Source organism: Haemorhous mexicanus, chromosome 10 (assembly GCF_027477595.1).
Source record: "Haemorhous mexicanus isolate bHaeMex1 chromosome 10, bHaeMex1.pri, whole genome shotgun sequence".
Classification (NCBI taxonomy): domain Eukaryota; kingdom Metazoa; phylum Chordata; class Aves; order Passeriformes; family Fringillidae; genus Haemorhous; species Haemorhous mexicanus.
This window is the reverse complement of record NC_082350.1, coordinates 16,090,541-16,104,867: the sequence shown is the minus strand read 5'-3', so window position 1 is coordinate 16,104,867 and position 14,327 is coordinate 16,090,541. Positions and strand designations below refer to the sequence as shown.

General features: G+C 43.5%; 1 long non-coding RNA gene across 3 annotated transcripts in view; it reads left to right on the top strand.

Moving 5' to 3' along the window:
* The window catches only part of LOC132331749 (uncharacterized), a 55,408-nt gene that overhangs the window by 11,625 nt on the left and 29,456 nt on the right, over nt 1-14,327 (top strand). For 2 of the 3 annotated variants that reach the window (XR_009487673.1, XR_009487672.1), the window contains exon 3: nt 6,980-7,127. This is a non-coding gene — a long non-coding RNA (uncharacterized LOC132331749). Of the gene's footprint in view, nt 1-2,836; nt 5,025-5,135; nt 5,457-6,979; nt 7,128-14,327 lie in introns of those variants that run through there. The other variant, XR_009487671.1, reaches the window with a different exon arrangement.

Genomic DNA, 14,327 nt, shown 5'->3' with positions numbered 1-14,327 from the left:
ACTCCAGAATTTTGGGCATAGTCATGTGCTTGTTTTGCCATTGTCCTCTGGCTGTTCAGAGACTTTTTGACTCAAGGGGAGACTCTTTTTACTGCCATAGAGGGTGAAGGATGCAGTGACTGGTTTCATGTCTGGCCACTGTGAAGGCAATGGGTTGTAAATCGGTGTACTTCATTATCAATTTGGCCATCACTTTGCATTAAACTGGCCACTCTCACTACCCAAATTTCTGTTACAACTTTATTACAGGCTACCCAAACCAAGGAAAGAGAGCAGTTTTGCCCTTTACAGATAAACCATTTCCTTGGGGGCCTAGCCCCACTGGCATCCTCTGCCCCAAATGAGTTGGAAGCAGCTCTCAGCAGAAGAAGCCAGCTGAGGTCACCCACGAGCATTGCAAGAGGCTCCCCTGTCTCCTCACCCCAAGGGGCTGAGATATTTAGACAGCTGCCTCACTGTGAATGGGACTCTCTGGCAAAAGAATTAAGCAAAGATTAAAATCAGTTTTAGCTGTTAAATGTGTGCTTTGCACAGCATTAAGCAACTAAAAGGCTAACTATCTTTGAACTTATGCACGTGGTTTTAGATGTGATCCACACAAGTTGCTATTTTTTTCTTTTGTCTACAAGGAGCTGAAAATCAGGATAAAAATGAGATGCTGGTGTCAGTAAGGGCACAGTTTTGTGAGTAGGCTGGAGGCAGTGCCTGGTCTTCAGGGAAATAGGGCACCTACAGAATGAGAAAAGGTTAAAAAAATTACTTTAACACTTGTCATTTAAACTCTCCTGTTTAATGGAAGTTCATGCTCTTGATTAAGGAAATGCAAGTGTGCATGAAGGTAGGAAAATGAGACTGCTCAGAGAGAAAGCCAAGCTCCCAGCTGGAGGGAAAATTTACTCTGGATGCTGATGCTTGGGGCACAGAGAGTGCAATCTGGGAGGTGAAAAGCACTGCGAGACCTGCATAGGTCACTGCAGAGAAAATCAGATTGAGTTTTAGAAAGTGCTGCAGGGTGATAAGGAGGAATTTGATGCTGAGTTGCAATAAAATAGGGAGAGGGGTTCCATGCCCCTCTGCAACCTGGGTGCTTTGGAAAGCTGCTCAAGGCTCAAGAAAGCCATGTCAATGAAAATACAGACAATGGAAGGAGGTAACATGGTTGATAAAATGTTGGTGCCATTTAAAAACCCTTTAGGGAAGCAAGTAAGCATTGCCAAATGGTGATCAAAAATTCTGGATCTTCCCATTCAGTACGAGCCAAATCATGACATAAGACAAACTTTTTTCAGTTTTTTGTTTTTTTTTTTTTTAAACCTTCAGATTACCCTTAAATTATATTTCAAACTTTTCTTAACCATAAAGGATGAAATTATTACAGAAATGGGTCCAGGGATCAAATGTGAATTTTTCATGCAGCCACTGAAGGAGGGCTGATTGGAAGCCTTTCACACAGCTGAAGAATTCCTCTTGCTCCCTTTAACCAGCTCTCTCCTTGCCTAAACACCCCACCTGGAAATGGTGTTTCTCAGGTTTCTTTTCTCTGGGCTCTGTAATCTGTCCACATCTTTTTTGAAGGGTGAGTGATGCTACAGAGAGTCCACCAGTTGAGAGCTTACCTGTGCTGAGCAGGCAGGAATGATGCCTTTACAAGCATGGCATCTTTCACTGATTTTTACTAAATTAAACCTCCCCACCCCCAATTTTCACAAGTTATCAAGATGATTTTGACTTTTGATCTGCTCTTCTGTATAATGTTAGCTCATCTTAGATTTTTTTTTTTTTTTTGCCTGCTGAAGTGGCATACATATTGTCAATTAATAATGTGATTTTCTTTATGGAGCTAATTTCCAGGTTTAAGGCTGTCAAGCAGAACACCCAAGATGATGTGACTTATGAATTACTTATCAGGTATACCAGCTACAACACTTTTGCTCTGTTTAGGAGATTAATGGTTATTTTTCTCCTATTCTTTCTGTTTCACGAAAGCATCTCATGGGAGGGAAAAAAAAGTTGGTAGCAAGTAGTTAAAGAGCTGTCTTGGGTCCAGAGTTCAGACCATCTGACATCAGCTTAGACCTTCTGGCATCATGTACAGGTAGAGTCCCAACCTGACCTGTCGCAACCCTCGGCAGCTTGTCACACCTCTGTTTTGTCACATGTAAGGTGTGGATCAATAAAATTAGTTCTGTTAGCAGTGGTGGAGGTTCCTGCACTGATGGCAAAGAACCAATGCTATGAAAAGGCCAGATTCAAGAAAATGTCAACAAGAACTTTTTGCTTCAGTGATGGGCCAGGCATGAATATGATTTTTGGAGTGAAAGGTATGGACTATGCATTTGAGAAACCCATTAAGGGATAGTAACATGCCTTAACAGAAGAAAGATCTCCAGCTCCAGCAGCTTTGATTTGGAAGTATCATGGGGAAACCAATTTCTCCTAGCAGTTTAACAATGCAAATAGGTTCTAAGGTGATGATGAGGACATGAATATGTTAGCCAGAGCAGAACTGAGCAGCAGCAAAGCATTGGTGTGGCAAGGTTCACAAAAGGCAGCTTTGAATGGCAAACACCATTTTGGGCAAGAGGTTTCCAATTCGAGCCAGCCAGGAGAGGTTAGAGATCCATACAGGACACATTCCTGATGATTCTACTGCTCTGTCCTTAATTCCATGGCTCTGCTGGTTGCCTACCACCTCAGAGGTGCTGCAGGCAATTTCTAGTGGGCTTATGTCATTGGTCAGAGATCTCTGTGTATGTAAAACCAGGGAGAGACCCATACCATCCCTGCACAACTGATGTTTGTAGATGATGGGTGAGGCAGTGATGTCTCAGGGAGCTACACTGCCTTGGGCTATGATCTCATAAGTTAAGCAGGGTTGGGCCTGTTTGTTTTTGGATGGGGACTTAGAAGAAGAAGTTGATTGCTACAGTCAATTTGACTTGGTAATTCAGAAGGTGGTGCTCTTCCCCCTAGGTAGCTCAGGCTGACATGCCAGAATGATTAGGCTCACCACAACTCCTAACCTTTTGGAAAAAATGTAAACCCAATATCCTCACCTTTCCAGAATGAACATCACGGGACTCCTGCCCTAACCCCAAAGTCCCAACCAAATTCCATCTCAAAGGAACCACACCCTGCAGATGGAGATCCACCCATGCCCTTCCAGGAGGATGCAGTAAACTTTGCTTTCCCTGCTGGGTTGCATGATACCTCCAGCTGAACTGCTGCAGAGCTCGGGAGAGATGGCAGCAGTACTTCTGGGGCAGGCAGCAATTGCCCTCTCAATAAACCTATGCAAGTGTCCTCACTGTAAAGGCACTGTTTAAATTGAAGTGTTTTCCCGCCAGTAGGGATTTGGGCAGATACCTGTTGATACTTGGTGATACCTGAGCAATGGCCTCCTTGTGCTGAATGTAGCAGCTGGTGCCTCTGTTTTGCCTTTGTCTCTTCCCACTGCAGCACAGTGCCAGGCTCTCACAGCACAGGCACACTCTGCTGCCCACTGCCCTCTCAGAGGGACAAAAAAGAACTTAGCTGTTTTGCACACCTCTTAATATTCCAGTGTGGCTAAATTCTAAAGTGAGGTAAGTTATTTAGCACCATGTAGGTGTAAAGTGCTGCAATTTTCTGTTCTGAGTGGGTGGTAAGGTAGGGGTGCAGCAGGAAAAGCAGAGAAGAGGATGGCATTAGATAACATGCTCTGTGTGCCGAGGGCTGCTGGGAAGGGAGCTCTGGTTGCTTTGGCCATGTCTAAAGGCAGATTTGCTCAGTATTTGTTTGTTTTCTAAGCTGTGAATGTGCTTGTGTGCATTCTTCTCTTTTGGTTTAGCTTAAACCTTTCCTAATCCTGTTAGCAGAGATAAGTCTCCCTGAACCACAAGTAAGTGTCTGCACGGGAGTTTGCACGAGCTGAATTAATTCTGCATGAAATCATGCAGGGGTGCCCTTGTGTGGGTAAACACAACCTCATGTTCCTTCCAGCATCCTTGGCTTTCCCTGCCGTGCTTTCCCTGCCTGCTCTCCCCTCTTGGCAGGGGAGGTCACATTGAAGCATTTCATGCTCAATTTCCACAGGAAAATAAGCAAATCCCCTTTCACCACCAGGAAAAGGGCAGAGTGAACCCAAACTAGGCTCTCTGTGTAAGGTCTGTCAAGAAAAGACTCTCTAGAGGGCTGTGTGCCAGCAGGACCATGTCCCTGACCTAGTGACATGCAGAAGGAGGGGTGCTCCCAGTATTAGCCCCACTGCTCTGTCCTGGCACGGCACAGTGGGAGAGGCAGCTGGGCTTAGCTCAAGATTTTGCATATTCTTTACCATGCATGTCCTGTCTTGACAGTATTTATGCAAATTTTAAAATAGAGGAAAAAGCTGTCACGTAAAACAAAAAAATTCATCCAGAGGCCAAATATGTAGGTTGGTTGGCTTCTGCGTTTTCTTCATTTTTTTTTTCCAATTAAAAATAAGGTAACCTATAAAACGACAATCTAGTTTAATATCCTGATTACATGTTCCAGAGAGTAGCTGAGTCACACCATTTGCACTGTGCTTTGTACCCCTGCGGGGGATGTAAAAGCTCCATCTTTGGAATATTCTGAGGTCCACCCCAGTCAGATGTGCCAGGTGAGAGTTCCAAGGTGCAGGATTGTGGGTAGTGAAAGTGAATTCTCACAGGATACAGTTGCTGTCAGGACAGGACCCACGGGTCAGTATTGAGGTAATTGGTTTAGGTGGTCCTGTCCTTGCAATCCATGTCGCCTTTTTGAGTGGAAACACACCTGAAGTCAAAAAAAATTCCCAATGCATTGCCTTGTTCTTAATTTTGTTTCTGGTTGGTGGAATGCCATTGAGTTTCATTCCCACCTAATGCTAAGATCCATCACCTTTAATTGTCATCAAAAAACACTTATAAGGAGCAACAAAAGGAGCTGCTGGAGGATGTGTCTTCTTCAGCACTGGAAGAACTGATGCATGTTCTCATGTCATGGGCAGCCAGTTCTCATCAGCATGGACACTTCTTATACAGGTAGGGGTCTTCTGGCTTGTTGGGACTATTTCACCTAGGTATTTTTGCAGAGATAGCTAGTAGGATACTTACTGGTTAATACCAACTGTGATAATGTGTTTTGTCACACAGATTCTCGTTTGCTAAGAGCCAGAGTAAATCAGACTTGCCTCTCAGGATCTGCATACCACAACAGTCCAGAGATCACCATTGTGGAGACTTCTCTTGATGAAGACTCAAGGTCACAGTTAAGATACAGCAGTCCAATAATTTATTGCTGATCAGCTCAAAGCTCCTGTTATGAGCCATAGTGCCAAACCTGACTTTCACATAACTAAGAGCATCTTCACCGAGGGTTGCCACTACCCAGCTCATGTACAAGTGCCTTCATCTCTGGGGCGTCACTTGTGAGCCTTTTCCACCATTACAGGATCATGGAACACAAGGCTGAAGGTTATCTTCTCTTTAGAGCACTTTGTACCCAATAGGAAGGGGCTGGAAAAGGGATTCTCCTTTGGGCTATAGATCCCCCACCTGCTGTATCTCCATACCCCTCCCAGTGTGGTGAGCTCCAGGCACTTGGCAGATCTCAGCCCTTTTTCCACTAGAATTGCAGTTTCCTCCTTGGGCTGTGTCTAAATTTCCTTGGCATGGAGGTAAGGGCTGACGCTACCATCACTCCAGGGAATGCAGGAGCATACAATTATTACCTTTCAGATTTGCTCTGCAGATATGCTTGGAAACCTCCATACTTTCCTTCCTTAAAAATACATGTCTCTAGCTGCTGCATTTGGAAGCTGTGGGTCTCTGACTCTCACGGTTTGCCTGTTCAGGGTGACAAATACAGATATAACCTTTACCTAGTAACTAGTGAAATTGCTTTTCCCAGCACAGGGGGATACCTGCATGCTATTAGCATTAGAGATTTCAGGTTCCAGACCTGCTGCTGACTTCAATGAATCTATTGTAACATTATTTGAAATATTGTCCATTGGATTTTTTCCTTGAAAGTTGTCAGCTGAAACTTCTTTTTTTTTTAATGCCTAGAAGTTTTCCTTTACCTGATTTTCCATCTTTCTCTCCTGAAACATATGTATGCATGAAAAAATTTGACTTCTGGAAGTCTGGATACTTTCCTACTGCATTTAATAGTACTGAGGACATGAAATACTGTGCTGAGTCCTCTGGGAAACCTACAATTAGTGGGATGAAAATACCCTCTGTAAATGATTGAGCTCAGGAAACAGTGTGAGTAATTAAAATGCTGTGCAGGACAGAGCTGAAAATCCTTACAGGATTATCAGTGAGACATTGTTTAAAAGATGTCCTTGGGCTGGACAGTGGCAGCAGCACTGAGTGCAGGCATTACTCAGAGCTCCTGATGAGAATGGAAGGTGGCAGGTACGATGTGCAGTACCTGGTTAGTCTTCTGTTTTCCTCCATTTTTATACTTGCTGTTCCAGCTGAGAGGAGCTCTTCATAGCTTATTTATTTCATCCCAGGAGCTCTGCAGGTTGATTGGATGTTGGAGGATTTTTGTTCATTTGTTTGATTATTGTGGTTTGTTTTTTAACAAATGATGGCTCTTAATGATGGTTGGGAATGTAGAGCCACGAAAGGGACAGCTTTGAAAAGTTCTCTGTACATCTACTTGTGTGGTGGTCTTAGTGCATGTGTATGTATGATCTTACCCCAGGACTGGCAGCAAAGGGCTGCCCACAGACCTGGCTCAACATTTAACACCCAGCTGCAGTTTCTGTGCCTTGCATGCAGTTTCCAAAGGCATTTTAGTGCCTGAAGATGCCTACAGAGCTTTCAAAGGGCCTTAGCTCATTGGACACCCAAATTGCTGTGACTTTGATGGGAGTGATATGTCTAACTTTATTAGGATCCTTTGAAAATTCCTCTAGGAATCCATTTGCCATGCACCCAAAATCCTTACAATGTATGATCAGGGTTCATTTTTTGTTCGGCAGGTTTTGTGCCTGGAGCTGCACTTCCCACCATTGCAAGTCCTGCCCAGCTTGCATAGAACAGCTTCAGAAATGGCCAAGGCTGCAAGGTGTTCACACACTGTGGTGACCAGCTGGACAGGATTGAAAAGGACAGTGACAAGTTATGCAAGTGAGCAGTGGGTAATTTACTTTATAAGATGTTTAAAACTCACAATTGTTTTGGGCTCATGAGTGGAAGTTTATTGTGATAAATATCTTGGAGGGTAAGGTCACAGTTTTGTTTCCTGGGTGAAAAGTGAGGCCAGACAAATACAGAAACAGAGTTACAAGCACAGATGCCTGGATCCTTTCAGGTGTGGGGTGGCGTGAGTGACCTGGTGGGCTGGAGGAAAGGTGTGAAAGGGGAAATGATTTACACACAGTAGGCCTGGAGTGAATTGGAGCTGAATAACTTTGCAGGGAGGACAGGAATCGGAGAAAGGGAAAAAGAAATTTCCTTGGTTGGGTGAGGGTGATGAGCCTGCAGGAACTGGTGTGAAGACGTGTGTGAGACCTGAGCCATGCATGAGGGCAAGGGGGAGCTGCCTTGGGTACAGAACAGGTTAAACAAGGACATATGGCAAGGAGGTAGGAGAGGGAGAAGGAGCTGAAGGCTGGGAATGTGGAAGGTGAGTCCAGCATGACAGTGGCATGAGATGGCAGGCAGGCCTTTCCTTTTCCAGAGGCAGCCGCTTATGAATACCCATTATGTCTGTTTTCATCTCTTTGCAAGGAAGCTTTCCAAAAGCATGAATAATACCTTATTAGGTAAAGGGTAAAGCCCCTCCTTTTTATCCTGCTTTAATTCATGTTTCCTCTGCTTTGGTGGCTGCCTTGTAGAAGGTGCTGTTAGAAGTGCAATTATCATTCTTCCTGGTTGGGCGGTATGAAGGGCGTCGCCTCTCTCTGCATCTCCTGGAGGCTTATTACTCAAGAGAGGAGCTGTGCATGAGAAGCCAAATTAAACTGAGCAAAGAGGAGGCTATTTCCACTGCAGGGATGGAACAGATTGTTTTGCTGAAGACCAGGTCAGGAGCTGGTCTAGGGGACAATGCAGCTGGAAGCCTGCAATGTGGGGAGTTTGTGCCATGGAGTTGAAAGGCAGAACACTGTGGGTCTTTGTGGCTTAGCCTGTCTCTCTCCCTTTTGTCCAGTGCTCTACAGATGTGTGTTGCTGGCTGTACTCTGCTTGACAGAAGAATACTGTCCTGCACAGACTTCAAGGCAAGAAATTGTAAAATTCTGATCCCTGCCTCTGATCCCTAGAGAGCTACCCAGACTTAGTTTAAAGATCCCAAGTCATAGAAAATGCAATGCATTCTTGAAAGAACCACCTTCTCCCTTCCTTTTTTAAAAAAATCACTTTTCTCAGATGAATTCATCTGTTTTTTAGCTGTCTTTTACCATTGCATCACCACTATTTTCCCTCTGCTTTTTGGCAAGAGTGCCATACACACCACTCAGTGGTCAGCTTTGAGGGGCAAACAGTGTCTCCATCTCTGTTTGCCAGGATTCCAGATGTCTCTGAAGCTTTCTGAGCACCAGGCAACAAACAGTTAAGGCAGCTGAGCCACAGGTCTCAGAACATTTTGCTAGGGAGCCAGGTGAGCAAAGAACAGATAAAGGCAGCACCTGCCTATGGGTTTGGAACAGCCTGGGGCCATGGATAGAATGTAAATACACTCTGAAAATCTTATTGTCTGACACTCTGCCAGCGTCTTCTGGGCTCTTGTCATGGAAAATATTTCAGCTGAGGTCATTCAGTCAGCAAAAAACCAGGATTTAATACCCTCTGAGGTGCCAACTTGCTTCTTTCTTTGTGTCGATAAATAAACAAAGTAGGGTAGCATTTCATGTTGCCAGGATCATCTTTGTTTTATTAGGAAGGGCTTAAAGGCTGTTGATTTTTTTTTTTTCATTTTTCTTTTTTTCCTTCTCCTTCCTCCTCTTTAAATGCAAAGGCTGTATGTTTCTGCTCCCTTTCTCTGTTTGCTCCTCCTGGCTCATGCACACGCCCAGCCTTTAGAGTTAGAATTAATGTCTGCTTCTTGTAAATCTCTGCTGGCTGCCCCAGGCTGTGTTTTTAATTCCTTTATTCAGCTTTGAGATGAGTAGGAGAAAGGTGCAGCTTTTTGAGATGATGGAAGTTGCCATTTCCCTTCTTCAGTCAATTAGGCACTTTGGTTGTTTTCAGCTAATTCTCTAAAACTTTCCATTGATGATAGCGCTAAGGGGCGTGGGGGGAGCTGAGGGATCTGGGAGAGAGAAGAGGAGGGCTGGTAACTGGATTATCTACTGGTAGGATGACTGATTCACTGCCTGTACCTCTGGGAGAGAGAAACAACCTGACTTCAGAGCTGTGTTCAGAGCAGCTGAGCTTCTGGTCAGTGAGATTTATGGCTGCTGATTGTATTTGTGCCGTGCCTGTCCTTTCTCAAGAATGACATGAGACATGGTGATCCTGTCAGTGTGCTCAGTGAAACCCTTGCTTTTTCTTCCAAATCCTAGCAATGGGAAAGTCCTTCAAAGTTTGCATGGAGCTTCCCTTAACTATGTCTTGGTGACCCTTCCCCACATCTTTCAGCTCCAGACCCTTCCACCAGTGCCCATTTTGGGTAAGTCATGGGTATGCAGGCACTGCTGGCTGAGGAGGAACCTTTTGTCTAGAGGTGATCCCTACCTATTGAAAGCCTTCCCTTCATCTATATGGCCAGCTGTCCATCCCTTGCTCCTCTGAGCCTTCCTTCCTGGCCTGCATTCCCAAGCCCCTCGTGGCTGGTCAGTGCCTCGTACAGATGTTACAGAAGGCACTGCAGCATCCTGGCAAGTCCAGAAATGGTGTGCCCTTTCTTCCACTGTGTTTCAGCAATGATGTGAGAGCAAAGAATGAGCTTTGCCTTCTGAAACATCAGCTCGTTTTGCTTTCAGGCAGGAAGGAATGAGATCAGTCCTTCCACATCAGCACTTTTCTTTATCTTGTTTTCTGCCGTGAGTCTGTCAGGGTCTGTGGCTCACCTGGTAATGAGTCTGCAAACCTTGGGGCTGAGAATCATCTCACCTGATTTTAGTTATCCAAAACTTAGACATAAAGTTTAAGATTGTCATCTAGACTCCCTCTTTGCTCAGTGAGGAGTGATAAACAGCCCATGCCATTCACCTTACCCACTCTAGACATCTGCCTTAGGTTGGGATGATTCACACTTGGAAGCTCCCATGTGCTCCACAAACTCTCTGGGAGGCTTAGGGGAACATTCAGACCTGGACCCCTAACTCTCACAGGGCTCTTCATCTGAGAAATCCAGCACCTGCTACTTTTTACCATTTACCGTGGATATTGTCTATGTGCAGGGTAGAATTACACTCACTTGTTTTAAGGGGAGTGACTTGTGCCTGTCTGACTGTTGAGATGTCTTTGTGCTGGTTTGGGTTTTTATGGAGATGGTGCTCTGTCTGTGGTGGCCCAGAGGAACAGAGGAGGTTTTTTAAGTGATAAGGTAATAACTACTTTGTCAAATGTTGTCATTCTGCTATCAATTTTTTTCAATCAGATGGATTTTAAGGCTACCAATTTCAGAGCTGATGAAAAATATGGGTGTCTGGTTTCCATTAAATTAAAGATCTAAACAACTTTATATTTACCCTTATGCTAACCTGTGATGTGCTTGCTTATCCCTGTGTATATCTTTGAAGGGGAAAGACTGCAGGCATTCCCCACCCTACATGAGACACAGACCTTAAAATACAGAGGGGAAAATAGAGCTTGGAGCCAAGCTAATCTTCTCAGGTTGCTGCTGGGAGCACAATGGTGGCAAATTGCTGTGGCAGGGGGACCCTGCTCTTCAAGCAAAGACAGGAACTAGGCTGACAGGACAATAATAGTGTGTTGGCTCAACCGGCAAACACACATCCCCTTTGGACAGACTCAAAATGTTACATTGAGAAGCAGTTAATACACCGTTGTGTAAAGTTCCTAATGGACTGGAGCCAGAATGCTCCATTAACCACACACATATAAAATATTCATTGAGCTTGGGTTTTGTTGCCAAGCTGGAAGAAGGGAGGGAAGCTTTGTGTGTGGAGATAACACTGTCAGTATTGAGGGCTGAAGGGAGGAGTTGATGATGTGTTCTGAAATCTTTTATTCTTTTTAAGAAGAGAAGTACTTTTCATCCTTGGCAGGAGGCTAAGGGGTGCAATGAGGATTAAATGCAATACTTGCCAGGTTTTACATTTCTTGTTTAATTGACCAAGGGTTGAAAGTACCTCCTGCCTCTGTGCCAAACTCCCTGATCTGTCCTGTACCACGTGCTTTCTGCAAATTAAACACAGGGTCAGTCTTTAGAAAATAAAAATATTGCTCAAACCACAATTGTGTTCTCCAGAAGGTTGGCTTCTAAATAGAAGAAAAATTCCCTGAGCACAGGAAAGTGAGGACTGTGGTGATAGGAAGTATAAGCACCAAGGTTTTTCTCTGGAAAACTCATGTTTACCTGTTTTTGTGCTAGTTTTAGGTGTGTGGTAAAAGCAGCTTTGTTTTCTGGGTGCTGAATGTACAATGAACATTTAGAAGAGATTTGATTGAGAGAATTGGCTTGACTTGCTTTGTGCTTGAATTAGGAGACAATGAGGCAAACAGTAAAATCATGTTTCAGGCTGAAGGAGTAAACATGTGTGCGAAAGATACTGTCCATGTGACCCCTCTCTCTCGCCAGAAGGCAGCTTTGTGGATCCACTTAAGCCAGACACACGCTGGAAGAGCCACAGCCCTGCTGAGGAGGAGCAGGCAGGCTGTGGTGCAGTGTGGGATGGATAACTGGCAATACAAGGCCAGGAGGGAACACACATAGAGTGGTTTGCCTGAGCTCTGGGGCCTTTGTATCTTGTGGTGTCTGAGCAGTCCTTTGAGAGGGTACTGGAGAGGAGCTGGTGACCCTCGTGTATCGTGTCTGGTCCTGGTTGTGTGAGCACCAAGAAATTCAAGGGAGAGGTCCAGAAAGAAGGCAAAGCAAAACATTTTTATAGGAGAGGATGGTAAAAACAGGAGCTCTGTTACAGCATTAAGAAATGTTCCAGGCAATGAGAGACCCATTGTGTGTCTAAGGAAGTGGTGTGGGAAGAAAGAGGAGAGACATCTTAGAAACAGGAGAGATTCTGAAGAATGGATGATGTCTTCTGAAATGGGGCCAGCCAGGTTGGTGACAAACACTGTTTGTCTTCCAAATTATTTAAGATGAGGTCCTGGTGAAGAACACAGTCATCCTGATGGCAAATTTCCTTCTGTGCCTTCATAGCAGGACAGAATAGTCACCAAAAATGTTCAGATAATCCAGCCGTCTAAGCAAATGCCCGGTTAAACCAGGCACACGCAGACCAAGACCAAAAGTGTCTGTGCTTTCCTAGAAATACTAAATCCATATAAGGTGAGGATGGGTGAATTTCACTGTACTGGCCTCAAAGAAATCATGCTGAATGAAGCAGATCAGTACCAACACTGCACTACCATGATACTCATGATGTGGAAATAACAGGATTAGATTTTGCCATTGAAGAAGTGACTCACAGTTGGTTGGAAACCAGAATCCAATGAGATAAATCAATCATCTGTATCATCATTTGCCACCCACTCTCTATGGATTGGATGTTGCCACACCAAATCAAGAAAAGCATTATAATAAAGCTATCCTTTTAAACAGCTGACCGTGGCGGTGAAAATATGTGTGAAATACTTAAAAAAGATCAGAGGCAATGGAGAGTATGCAAGAAAATAGATGAGAATATTTATCCTACTTTGTACATAAAGGGCAAATTTAATTTACATTTCTAAACAGACCAATAAAAGAGAAAAGTAATTTTTGACTAAATAATTTTTGACTAAATAATTTTTGACTAAATTATAACTGTTGCACTGAAAGAATGGCTTGGTAATAGTGACCATTCATGGTCAATTTCATTACTTTAGTAGGAATAATGACATAAGAAAAAACCCAAAGACCAAGACTGTTTTTATTTCAAAAACATTTTAATATTAAAAAAATTCATTTTAATAGCACTAATGAGTACTTAATGTAGAATGCAAGTACCATGCCTGTATAGTGGAGAAAACATACCAGTTCCCAAAATTCACCTAACCCCCAAAAATTTACTGCAGTAAAACAATGCAGGAAGGGGACAATACACAAAGATGTCCTCTAAAAATTGGAAATCATGCCTAAACAAAGAAATCAGAGAGGAATGTAATTTCTTACAAGTTAAATGTAAACCCACTGCAACACAAACTAAAATGATTGGAGGGGTGACTCATAAAACCCATAGTAAATGGTAAAATATTTCCTTCAAATATGACAGGAACTGACAGTCTGGGGGTCCAGGTGTGAAAGGAGCAGTGCAGCTTAGCAAACCCACCGAGAGCAGAGGCACTGCCTGCACAGCTAACAGGAAAGTCCTCCAAAGGTTGAGCCCAAGAGATGGTCCTGAATTGAATTGTTAACAGAAAAAGCTTTTTAAACAGGCATGAATGAAATTAACAGTAGCAAATCACTGGGACAAATGATATTCACTCAAATGTTCAAATTGCTGTAGTGTCAAACTCTTGGGTTCGGTCAGCCTCAGTTACCTTACCCAGCAGAGGTAACTAATGGGACACCAATCCTAAAAAGTGTTCCAGCAGGGAAGAAAAAACCTGCAGGTGACTCCAGTCTGGCTTGTCTACCAGGAAAATTGAAAGGAAATTACAACAGCTTTAGTGGCAGCATACCTAAATACGATATATTGTGGGTGTGCTAACATGAACTTTGGAAATTAAAGGCATGCCTTGCAAACCCTGGAGAGCTTCAAAGGAATCAATAAGCATCTGGAAAAGCATGTGACACTTAATATAGTGTGCTTGGGGTTTTGAATGGATTTTGAAAAAGTCTCAGCAAGGTATGAAGAAAAAGATAGCTGTAACTAGCCAATTTTCACACTAGAAAATGTTCATGTTCTTTTTAGTGATCCTTTGGGGGCAAGGAGGGGAGGGCAGTCCTTGCAGAGTTTCTGAAGCAGGGGAAACCATGTCTTTCAACAGCCCTACCTGAAAAAAAAATTAGTAGGGAGAGCAGGAAAGCCATTCAGGCAAAAAAAAAAAAAAAAAAAAAAAAATCATTGTCACAGCGATAACTAAACATTTATGGTCCCTTTTCTCAAGAATCTTGAGAGACTGGGCAATACTGTGGCAGACAAAAATCAATGTTAGAATACATACATAACACAGGAGAAAATAATCCTGACCATTCTTGCCTCTAGGTTGCTATGTTTTCTGTGGTTTTTGTACTCAGGAAAATGATTAATAAAG